Below are 12,617 nucleotides of genomic sequence, written 5' to 3'. Positions count from 1 at the left end.
CAAGAAATACACAGTGTCAGACCACAGGAGATGCGACCACATTGCAGTTCTGTCCACCTTCAAGCTGTTCTCCTCAGCGGGATCTCTAACCTATCCAATACGTAAGAGGTCTGTTATTCTTTTGCTTTATTCCCTTTTATTTTGTAACTGTTTTGCTTATACGTATGTCATTTTATTTACATCATTTTTGTAACCTTTTTTGTAAGCACTGTACTTTCGTATATTAAACCATAAAATTAATAAGTTTGTTCCTTGCTGCTCTAAACCTACCCACAACTTCGAAGAGGAAAAGCATAATCTGTTGAATGCTATTTAGATTCAGTGTGTGCCTGGGTGAACGTGTGCGTTACCAGGAGGAGGCTCTTGTCGGCCTAATACGGCAAGTGGTGGCAGCGTTTTGTTTGGATGTGTGAACTGGTTTTGGGGTGCGCTTTAACTCGTTATTAGCCTGTTGCGATAGGTGTGTGTAATAGTGAGAGTGGACAAGCGGAGTTCCCCTTTACAGTAGCATCCAAGTCACGTGTGCCGGGAGTGGTGTTCGTGACATAGACTATTTGTAACATTTTAAATTGAATACAAGCTTTGATGGTGCAAAACTGGATAAAGTTTGTAACAGGGCATGGGGGAGAACTTACAATTTTGACAACTCAAATTTTGACAGATATGACCGTAACCTTTCCTGCCTGGTACTTTTTATCTTGTAACAGCTTGTACTACTATTATTGCCTGTTATCAACTTGTACCAGTAGTGGAAGAACAGGAAGCTAATCCATATTGAAGTACAAAGAGCACTTTTCAAGGTCAATAGCTGCCAAGTCCTAATTGTAGAACTAGTGAGGAATTAGACAAAACATTATTATTCATTGTTGTTGTTGTTGTTTTTTGGTGGAAATTTCAAGTTTTTAAATATGATACTACTCTATAAATAACATATAATTTAACTAAATTGGTCATACATCTTACCATTGAGAAATTTAATTTATGATATTGTTTAACATTTTAATTTGTAGCCCCTCAATTATGATACATTTTCATTGCAACAAGGCTACATTTGTATATTTATGGAAGCTGGTTTCTTTCTTGGATTTGCAGAGTACAGAATCTGCTTCCATACTGTAATCATTTAGTAGTTTTAATCCATATATTTGTGCCAGTGTTACTCAGATTGGAACTAGTAACAACCATTGGCAAATCCAGGTTAAATTACATTTTGATTAGGTCATGAATCTATACATAAAGTTTGAGAAGTAAGTTTGTGGTTTCCAGAATAATCATGTAGCCACCAAATCCGATTTTGACTTCTCCATTCGGGAAACTTTCATTTCTTTTAGTATATATATATATATATATATATATATATATATATATATATATATATATATATATATATACACTACCGTTCAAAAGTTTAGGGTCACTTAGAAATTTTCTTATTTTTGCAAGAAAAGCACAGGTTTATTCAATGAAGATAACATTAAATTAATCAGAAATACACTCTATACATTATTAATGTGCTAAATGACTATTCTAGCTGCAAATGTCTGGTTTTTAATGCAATATCTACATGGGTGTATAGAGACCCATTTCCAGCAACCATCACTCCAGTGTTCTAATGGTACATTGTGTTTGCTAACTGTGTTATAAGGCTAATGGATGATTAGAAAACACTTGAAAACCCTTGTGCAATTATGTTAGCACCGCTGTAAACAGTTTTGCTGTAAACAGTTTTGCTGTTTAGAGGAGCTATAAAACTGACCTTCCTTTGAGCTAGTTAAGAATCTGGAGCATTACATTTGTGGGTTCGATTAAACTCTCAAAATGGCTAGAAAAAGAGAGCTTTCATGTGAAACTCGACAGTCTATTCTTGTTCTTAGAAATGAAGGCTATTCCATGCGAGAAATTGCCAAGAAACTGAAGATTTCCTACAACGGTGTGTACTACTCCCTTCAGAGGACAGCACAAACAGGCTCTAACCAGAGTAGAAAGAGAAGTGGGAGGCCCCGCTGCACAACTGAGCAACAAGACAAGTACATTAGAGTCTCTAGTTGAGAAATAGACGCCTCACACGTCCTCAACTGGCAGCTTCATTAAATAGTACCCGCAAAACGCCAGTGTCAACGTCTACAGTGAAGAGGCGACTCCGGGATGCTGGCCTTCAGGGCAGAGTGGCAAAGAAAAAGCCATATCTGAGACTGGCTAATTAAAGGAAAAGATTAATATGGGCAAAAGCACACAGACATTGGACAGAGGAAGATTGGAAAAAAGTGTTATGGACAGACGAATCGAAGTTTGAGGTGTATGGACCACACAGAAGAACATTTGTGAGACGCAGAACAACTGAAAAGATGCTGGAAGAGTGCCTGACGCCATCTGTCAAGCATGGTGGAGGTAATGTGATGGTCTGGGTTTGCTTTGGTGCTGGTAAAGTGGGAGATTTGTACAAGGTAAAAGGGATTTTGAATAAGGAAGGCTATCACTCCATTTTGCAATGCCATGCCATACCCTGTGGACAGCGCTTGATTGGAGCCAATTTCATCCTACAACAGGACAATGACCCAAAGCACACCTCCAAATTATGCAAGAACTATTTAGGGAAGAAGCAGGCAGCTGGTATTCTATCTGTAATTGGGTGGCCAGCGCAGTCACCAGATCTCAACCCCATAGAGCTGTTGTGGGAGCATCAAGCCCATCAAGCCAATCCAAATTGTGGAGGGCCTTTTGGAAGCATGGGGTGAAATTTCTCCCGATTACCTCAGCAAATTAACAGCTAGAATGCCAAAGGTCTGCAATGCTGTAATTGCTGCAAATGGAGCATTCTTTGACGAAAGCAAAGTTTGAAAGAGAAGATTATTATTTATAATAAAAATCATTATTTCTAACCTTGTCAATATCTTGACTATATTTTCTAGTAATTTTGCAACTCATTTGATAAATATAAGTGTGAGTTTTCATGGAAAACACAAAATTGTCTGGGTGACCCCAAACTTTTGAACGGTAGTGTATATATATTTTTTGACATTCCTTTGTGGATTGTTTAAGGTCATTGTCCTGTCGCATGTTCCACTTTCAGCTGAACTTCAATCTTCTGACTGATAGTCTCACAACATACTCAAGCATCCTCTTGGACAATGGAAAATTTATAGTGGATTTTATGATAGCCCTGATGCATGAACCTAGTTGTCTATCTGAATAGAGAAACCCTGGTAATCACATCATCTATGGTGTTCCCATTGTGGTATCACAGGGCCCACTGAGATCAGTGTTGATCGCAGACTTGAAATGGTTAACAACCAAATCGTAGGTCTCTCCAATCTCTGCAATCTATGACCAGACAATGAAATGTACACCTGCTTTTGAATAATATATATGTTGAATGGGAACACTAGAGTTTTGAGCTTGCTAGTCAGTGCCCAAATTAGTTTATTCACCTGATGGAAAAATAAATCCAATCCATGGAGGCTACACCTCGCAGCTTAGAGGACTTAAAGGATTTGCTGCTAACGTCTGTGCGTATGAATAGACCTAGCTCCAAAGGTAGTCATGTTGGATCTTCATGCTGGAGACCAATGTGATCATCTTCTATACTCTAGAAGCTTATTTGCTTACATGCCATCAATACTTCTTTGTGATGGGTTATTGGAAATTAAGAGGGGGTAACGGTAGACGCTACAATGTCCCTGCTACTAGTAAATTTGGAAAGAGAAACTTTGGTACAGAATTGTATGAGCTGGGCAACATATCCACAAAATATCTTGTGAAGAATATGGCATGCATAAGACAAAAAAGTGTAATGCATGTTTTTTGTTGATGTACCTCATCATGTTCTTGAAATTAAATGGTTGCAAATTAATCGAGTAGAATATCTAATTCTCAGCTGGCTTCAAGGTTAAAGAGAAAAAATTGGAGTATGAAAAATCTTCTGTTAAATCAAATGGTTTAGCTCTCGGGGGGTACTGATACTCCTGCTCGAGTAGGAAGTCTTACAGGCAATGCTGACTGGGAAAAGTATGCAAATTAGCTCTCTTCTTGAAGGAATAAAACTGTCTCTCTAGTGCCTACGGTCGCTGCATAGAGAACCAGTACCTTCCATGACCTGCATCTAAGGCATCGCTCTACCCTGCTATGTACTGGCAGGGAGCAATTAGGCCAAAATAGCTTTCTACAAATGGATGTCACTGCTTTGGCTGATGCCCCTAGTCATGTTTAAAGGCTTTTTAATCTGTCACTACCTATAGATGGCACTAGAGAGACCGTTTTCCACGTTCTGGAGCAGAGCTGATTTGCATCAATAGGTCAAGTGGCTCATAACCTGCGCTAAACACACATGAATGCATACAGTGATGGTATGCAGGTGTGACATTCTTTAAACAATGCATATACTCTTAATTTCATTTATACAGTGCCAACATATTCTACAACGCTATACAGAGATTGTCACCATTCATATCTGTCCCTATCCCCAGTGGGACTAATAATTAAATTTCCCGATCTCATACAAATTAGAGCCAATTTCATGGGAAGCCAATTATCGTGTCACTATGTTTTTGGTGTTTGGAAGAATACCCATACAAACTCCATGTAGATGTTATTCTTGGTCAAATTAACGACCCCAGTTCTGTAAGTCAACAGTGCTAACCACAGAGCCACCATACTGCCCACTGTACAAAAAGCATACTTGCTTCCCTCATCTACATTGTGTTACTAAGGATATGTTTACATGTACCATTTTTTTCATTGTTTTGTTATGTTTTTCTTGTCACATTTTTTGTAATCGTGACAAGAAACTTTTTGTCGCGATTATGAAAATACTGCAAAAAAATTGGTAACATGCCCTTTTGGATTTGTCTGACCACATCTTTCTCTAGTCAAGCTCAGTGATGGGAGTGATGGGAAAGCTGCTAATTTCATTTACCGTATTTTTCGGACTATAAGACGCAGTTTTTAGCAAAAATAAATCTTGCTAAAAAGTCCCTGCGTCTTATAGTCGGCAGTCAAGGCTGCCGGCAGCGCCGGGCTCCCTGACCGCTCCTTAACCGGGCTCACGCCGGGAACATTTATGACATAGTCACAGGATATCAGAAAAAAAGAGATTTTTGAAGCAGCACTAGTCCCGAGTATGGTGCGGTGCACGCTGTCAAGCCAGGCAAACCCACTCCAGCACGATGTATATCCAAAGAAGTAGTAGGACAACAGCACACGTCTTCAAATCATCAAAGTGGTTTTATTGTCAAGACATTGTCAAGCAACGTTTCGACCCATAGTGAGTGAAGGCTTGACAAAGACCCTTCACTCACTATGGGTCGAAACGTTGCTTGTCGTTTGTGGATGTCTTGACAATAAAACCACTTTGATGATTTGAAGACGTGTGCTGTTGTCCTACTACTTCTTTGGATAGTCACAGGATATGTCATAAATGTCAGATAGATGTGGGTCCGCTGTCTTCCGGCCACTTCCTAGTTACATGGTTGAGTTACGGAAACAGCGTAACTCGCTGAGCTACGCAGTTTCCGTAACTCCCATAGAACTGAATAGTAGTTACGGAAACAGCGTAGCATGCTACGCTGCTTCTGTAACTGCCATTCACTACTATGGGAATCACGGAAACAGCGTAGCTCAGCGAGTTACACTGTTTCCGTAACTCAACCTAGTAACTAGGAAGTGGCCGGAAGACAGCGGAGCCGGGTAAGATAGAACAGGGTTTAGGGGGCCCCATTCTAAGGATGGATGTGGGTCCCAGAGGTGTTTCCATAACTCATCCATGTATTGCAGTGTATTGTACCAGCGATCTAATGATTTCTGGTTCAAGTCCCCTAGGGGACCTAATAAAATGTGTAAAAATAAAAAGTTAAATACATTTTCAGGAGTGTAAAAAAAAAATATGTAAAAGTAAAAAAAAAAACCTTTCCCATTTTTCCCCAAGCACAATGTAAAAATAAAACATATAATTAAAAAATTGGTATCGCTGTGTCCGTAAAAGTCAGAAACTATTACAATATAGCATTATTTGGCTCACACAGTGAACAACGTAAAAAAGAATTATATAAAACCCCAGAATCTTTGTCTTTTGGTCACCATAGCGCTAAAAAGAATGAAATGAAAAGTGATAAAAAAATCATATGTACCAAATAAATGGTGCTAATAAAAACTACAGCTCGTACCGCAAAAACTAAGCCCTCACACCGCTCAAACGATGGAAAAATATGGGTATGTGCACACACACTAATTACGTCCGTAATTCACGGACGTATTTCGGCCGCAAGTCCCGGACCGAACTCAGTGCAGGGAGCCGGGCTCCTAGCATCATACTTATGTACGACGCTAGGAGTCCCTGCCTCGCTGCAGGACAACTGTCCCGTACTGTAATCATGTTTTCAGTACGGGACAGCAGTTCCACGGAGAGGCAGGGACTCCTAGCATCGTACATAAGTATGATGCTAGGAGCCCGGCTCCCTGCACTGTGTTCGGTCCACTACTTGCGGCCGAAATACGTCCGTCAATTACGGACGTAAATAGTGTGTGTGCACATACCCTATAAGTTATGGCTCTCAGAATGTGTTGAAACCTAAACAAATTATTTTTTTTAACCAATAGTTTTTTCTTTGTAAAAGAAGTAAAATATGACATTTTTTTCCTATTTTCTGTTTTTCTAAAACCTGCGTGCGTCTTATAGTCAGGTGCGTCTTATAGTCCGAAAAATAAGTTATATATTTCCACGTTCCTTTCTTTTTCAGTTGCCAGCTTCAGGTAGTTTATTTAAAGTTTTATTCCTGACAAGAGCTTGACTTTAGTTACTTTTCTCACAGAAATAAATGGTATTGGCGGCAACAATATCAATATTTCATCAGATCTTTGTTCAGCCCCATATTAGCTTTTCTTAATGGTGCACTTTACCAGCCGGTTTTGTCATACATCATTAAACAGAAGCTGTAGTACTCATGCACCGCTACTGATTTACTGTAGACAGTAATGTTTAAAATCGCATTAAACATCACACATACTCTCAGCTATTTGAGCAACATCAGAGTAATGAACAGTCAATAGTCATTCTAAGTTAGTACCCTTTGGAGCTTTTATGACTGAATCAAATAAGTATCCTTTGTACTTCCAATGACGGAGGCCCTAATGTCATATAATGAATTTAGGATCTAATCTAAACTTCAAAGGATTTTTTTTATCTATTGACTCCTGAGATGAACTGTATAAAATGTAAAATAACTCTGAAAATCTGAATATTCGATGTCTATCATTTAATAAAAAGTAGAAAATGCATCTTTGCTAAGGCCCCCAAGCTCTGAAAAATTTACTTGGGAAAATAGATATGAAGTGTCATAGTGACACCACCGCACTGATGCTCCCTTAATGTGTTGCTCAGTTTGCATATTGTATAGACCAGATGTCAAGAGTCTCAAAAATACATGAGTCTGCTTTTGAAGAAATTACATTAATATACTTTTATGGAATCTACTGTGTATAATTGGATTTAGAATAAATCTGTCAGCTTAATATGCTGCCTATGTAAGGGCATCATATCACAGCTACAGGTCTGTACTCCTACTAGCCAAAACGGCACAAAAAAAATTGTGCTGTTTGGGTAATAGGATCGTTGGATGTTTAGGTAATAGGATCGCTGGATTAGTACAGCGGACTCATAGTTATGAGTCCGGTGTATTTATAAGGGAAGCGCTACCCGCCTCCCTCTGCCTACCTCCACCTCTCTCTGTGGTGACTGACAGGCTGCTAAGTCTGCATGTATTCACAGCAGCCTACGACTTTGAGGACTGAGGAGAGAGGGGGTGCGGTTCTTAAGCTCTCTTCCTCATTTACGTATGCCCAGTTAGTGCGTGTGAGTGACCTTCCATTGCCATTCCAATTCTTGTGTGAACTGAGACAAGTACAATCAGCAGAAATAAGCAGATGTAGATATCTTTGAGGAGAAAGGTCTTGGCGGGGCGATACATAGATATTTTTTTTAGTACAATGTCTACAAAGAATGGCAGAACTCAAAGTATAGAACTAAATTTCTTAAAATACAGGTTACAGCCAGAATCTTCCCTAAACAAACACTTTTATTCTATACCCTGTAATACACAGCAGAGTTTTAGTCACTGGTAGTCACCAGATTATAAATGCCCTATCTCCTGCATAATCTGATCGGCGCTGTAATGTAGATAACAGCAGTGGTTTTTATTTTGAAAAATGATCATTTTTGAGCAAGTTATGAAGAATTTTAGATTTATGCTAATTAGTTTCTTAATAGACAACTGGGCGTGTTTTAACTTTTTACAACTGGGCGTTGTAAAGAGAAGTGTATGACGCTGACCAATCAGTGACCAATCAGCATCATACACTTCTCATTGTTCCAGCCCAGCTTCTTTCACTGCACACACAGCGTGATCTCGCGAGATCACGCGGTTCTGTCATTCACAGCGAGATCCCGCTGTGCTGTGTGAGTAAGTCCCACAGAAACTTTACCAAAGTGTCGGGAGTGTGAATAGACATCGCATCCTGACTGCAGGCAATGTCTGTTCACTCTCAAGACACTTCGGTAAAGTTAATGTGTGAGTAAGTGACAGCACTGTGCTGTCATTCACAGCGAGATCACGCTGTGTGTGCAGTGAAAGAAGCTGGGCTGGAACGATGAGAAGTGTATGACGCTGATTGATCACTGATTGGTGAGCGTCATACACTCCTATGTACAACGCCCAGTTGGTATAAAGTAAAACCCCGTCCGGTTGTGTATTAAGAAACTAATTAGCATAAATCTAAAATTGTTTAGAACTTGGTCAAAAATTATCTTTTTTCAAAATAAAAACCACTGTTGTTATCTACATTACAGCGCCGATCAGATTATGCAGGAGACAGGGCACTTATAATCTGGTGACTACCAGTGACTAAAACTCTGCTGTGTATTACAGGGTATAGAATAAAAGTGTTTGTTTAGGGAAGATTCTGGCTGTAATCTGTATTTTAAGAAATTTAGTTCTATACTTTGAGTTCTGCCATTCATATTATGTAGGATATAGGGCACTTATATTCTGGTGACAGAGCCTCTTTAAGTCTAAATTAAGGCAAGTGAATAGCATAGCAAGTAAAGGAAGGAATATTATTTTGCAGTCAGTGCAGTGCTCCTCACTTTGTCTTACCTGGGCAGCCCAATGCTACTTTTTACCTTGGTGTTCATTATTTCCCATTCCAAAGAATGTAGTTATGTTTAAAAACTAAAAGTGAACCTGTCATGTTGAACATGAAGTCCTATGTGCAAGCTGCGCATCATGGATCAGGAGATTATCAGATTGATATATAGTTTTGTGGGAAAAAGTTCAGTATAACTTGTATTTTATTCATTTAAATCCCTGCACTTTCTATGCCTAGAAGTGTAGTAGCCACTTAGTGCAATACAGAGATAGCTGTCAATCACTATCTATGTAGGACCGCCCACTGGACTCCTAAGCCTAGAATGAGCAAGGATTTCTATGAATAAATTACAGGTTATACTGAATCGGTTCCCACAAAACTATATATCTATCTGCTCATCCTCTAAAACATGCTTCCTGCCAATAGGTCACCAGGTTCAACTTTCAATATTCATGGACTCGAGGGGTGCCACACAACTACTAGTTTTTAAAAGTCATTGGTACAATTATCACATATTTTTACCTGGTTCTTCATTGAGAACCAATGGAGAACTTCTTTAAAAATGCAGTAGGTTAATCTGTAGTCCTAAGTGAAACCACAGATAGAACATTTTATATCACAATGTGTTGTTACAAACTCAGAACTTCTGCATGAACTCAGCACTACTACATCTGAATATGCAATATTATTTAAAGGCGTTGTCTGGTTTCAGCAAATTAATGTAAATTGTTTGTGTACAATTAAAATTATACAATTTTCTAATATATTTTCTTTATTAATTCCTCATGGTTTTCAAGATCTCTGCTTGTTGTTATTCAGTGGGAACATTCATTGTTTACTTTCAGTGGATACAATTCTGTCCATGGTCATGTGATGGACACACAGGTGCTCAGCTCATTAGAAGACACAGCTCAGATACATATACTGTAACTGTAAGGGCATGGTCACAGGTGGCGGAGTTTTTCCGCTGCAAATGTTGGTGCAGATTTGGAGCAATTATGCAACGAATCTGCACGAACATTTGCATATTTGACAGGTAGTTCAGACGTTGTAGAAAAGACACCAGACTTGCCACAGATTTCAGTTTTTGCATTGCAAAGGCGGAAATCCGCAGTGAAATTCCGCTTCTTCTCCGCAACAGAAAGTGCATGCTGTGTAGCGAAAATTCTGCACCGCAGCCTATGGTCCGCAGCAGAGTTTTCCGCAATGTCTGAACTAACTTGCCCCAAAATGTATTGAAAAAAATGTAAAAAACGGCCGCTGGAGAATTCTACTGCGGACTGTCCGCAGCGGAATTCCACAGCATTTCCGCCACGTGTGAACATGCCCTAACAAGCCGTGCATCTGTGTGTCCATCACATGACCATGGACAGAATTTTATCTTCTGGGAGTAAACAATGAATGTTCCTACTGAATAACAACAAGCGTAACTTTTGATGAAACTGGAAAACTCCTTTCATTTGATTTACAAGACCTAGACACTATTGTCATTCCTCAACATAAGGTTTAAAAGAACTGTACAGTATATGGAACTATGAATAGAAAAGACCATTCACATGAACACACATACACATAAGGCTGGGTTCACACAACCTATTTTCAGGCGTAATGGAGGCGTTTTACGCCTCGAATTACGCCTGAAAACACGGCTCCAATACGTCGGCAAACATCTGCCCATTCATTTCAATGAGTTTGCCGATGTACTGTGCCGACGACCTGTCATTTTACGCGTCGCTGTCAAAAGACGGCGAGTAAAATAACAGCCTCATCAAAGAAGTGCAGGACACTTCTTGGGACGTAATTGGAGCCGTTTTTCATTGAAGCCAATGAAGAACAGCTCAAAATTACGTCCGTAATGGACGCCATGCAAAACGCGAGTACGAGCAATTACGTCTGAAATTCGGGAGCTGTTTTCTCCTGAAAACAGCTCCGTAATTTCAGACGTAAATGCAGTTACCATGTGCACATACCCTTAATGTTCAATCTCACATAGCATTTAATTTTTACCATTGGGCAGAATAAAGACGTTTTGCAGGGAAATTTGAACCAAATACAAATATTCAACATTTTCTTTGTTCGGTCCACTACCTACAGTTTCCATGTTAACCAGGTAATATTTAAAGGTATGCTCCTATATTTTTGAAAATGTTGAATAAAATGTAAATATAGGAGCATACCTTTAAATATTACCTGGTTAACATGGAAACTGTAGGTAGTGGACCGAACAAAGAAAATCCCACAGGCGCATTAATCTTTCCTGACAGTTGTTCTGTTGTGCGGGTTTTTAATTAGGATACAAATATGCCAGCCGATATAAATAAAAAGGAGACTTTGAGCAATGCAGTCTTCTGAATTTAGTTGAATAAATTTAAATTTTTATTGCGCTTTTAGAATATGTTGAACACTCAGCAAAAGAGAATCAAAGAAATGTGTATTTAATTCACAGGGATTCCTTCAGTCATTATTGTCAAAATTAAGTGATAATGTGCGATTTACAGCCATTAACCCCTTGGCGACATGTCACGTACTATTACGTCACAGCCGCCAATGGGTTAGCGCATTGTCCCCTAACTGTATGTGACAGTGATGGAGCAGGTGCAGAAGCTGAGCCTGCTCCATCACCAGCGGGTGACAGCAGCATTTAGTTTTTTTGTACACCATCGGCACTCCTGTGACGCAATCGCTGGGGATGCCGATGGTTGCTATGGCAACTGTAGGCCTAATAATGGCCTCCTGGCTGCCAAGTACGGAAGCCTATTAGGCCCTGCCCAGATGCGGGAACTAATAGGCTTGCTGTCAGTGTATAACTGACAGCTCTAATACACTGCACTACGTTTGTAGTGCAGTGTGTTAGAATAGCTTTCAGGGCTTCAGGCATTCATGTCCCCTATTGGGACAAAAAAAAAGTTTGTAAAAATGTTGAATAAAAAAAAAAAATAAAGTTTCAAGTTACATAACCAAAAAACACCTTTTTTCTCATAATCTTTTATTATAGGAAAAAAACTGAAAACATTAAAAAAAAGTAACAATTTTTGGTATTGCCCCGTCCGTAACTGCCCCAACCGTAAAACTATAACATTATTTTTACCGCACGATTAATGCCTTAAAAAAAATTATAAAAAAACAATGCCAGAATCACTGTCTTTTGGTCATTTCGCCTCCCAAAAAAATAGAATAAAAAGTGAACAAAAAGTCGAATGTAACCCAAAATGGTACCATAAAAACTAGAGCTCGTCCCACAAAAAACAAAGCCCTTACACAGCCTGGTCAACGCAAAAATAAAACAGTTATGGCTCTTAGAATATGGCAACCCAAAAAATAAATGATTTAAAAAAATACAAAAAAGTGATTTTAATCTGCTAACGCTGTGAAACATTAAAAAAACTATATACATATGGTATCGCCATAATCGTATCGACCCGCAGAATAAAGTCAATATGTCATTTATAGCGCTTGGTAAACACCGTAAAAAAAGAGAATAA

This window comes from Rhinoderma darwinii, chromosome 4 (genome assembly GCF_050947455.1).
Source record: "Rhinoderma darwinii isolate aRhiDar2 chromosome 4, aRhiDar2.hap1, whole genome shotgun sequence".
NCBI lineage: Eukaryota > Metazoa > Chordata > Amphibia > Anura > Rhinodermatidae > Rhinoderma > Rhinoderma darwinii.
This window is presented reverse-complemented; position numbering follows the sequence as displayed.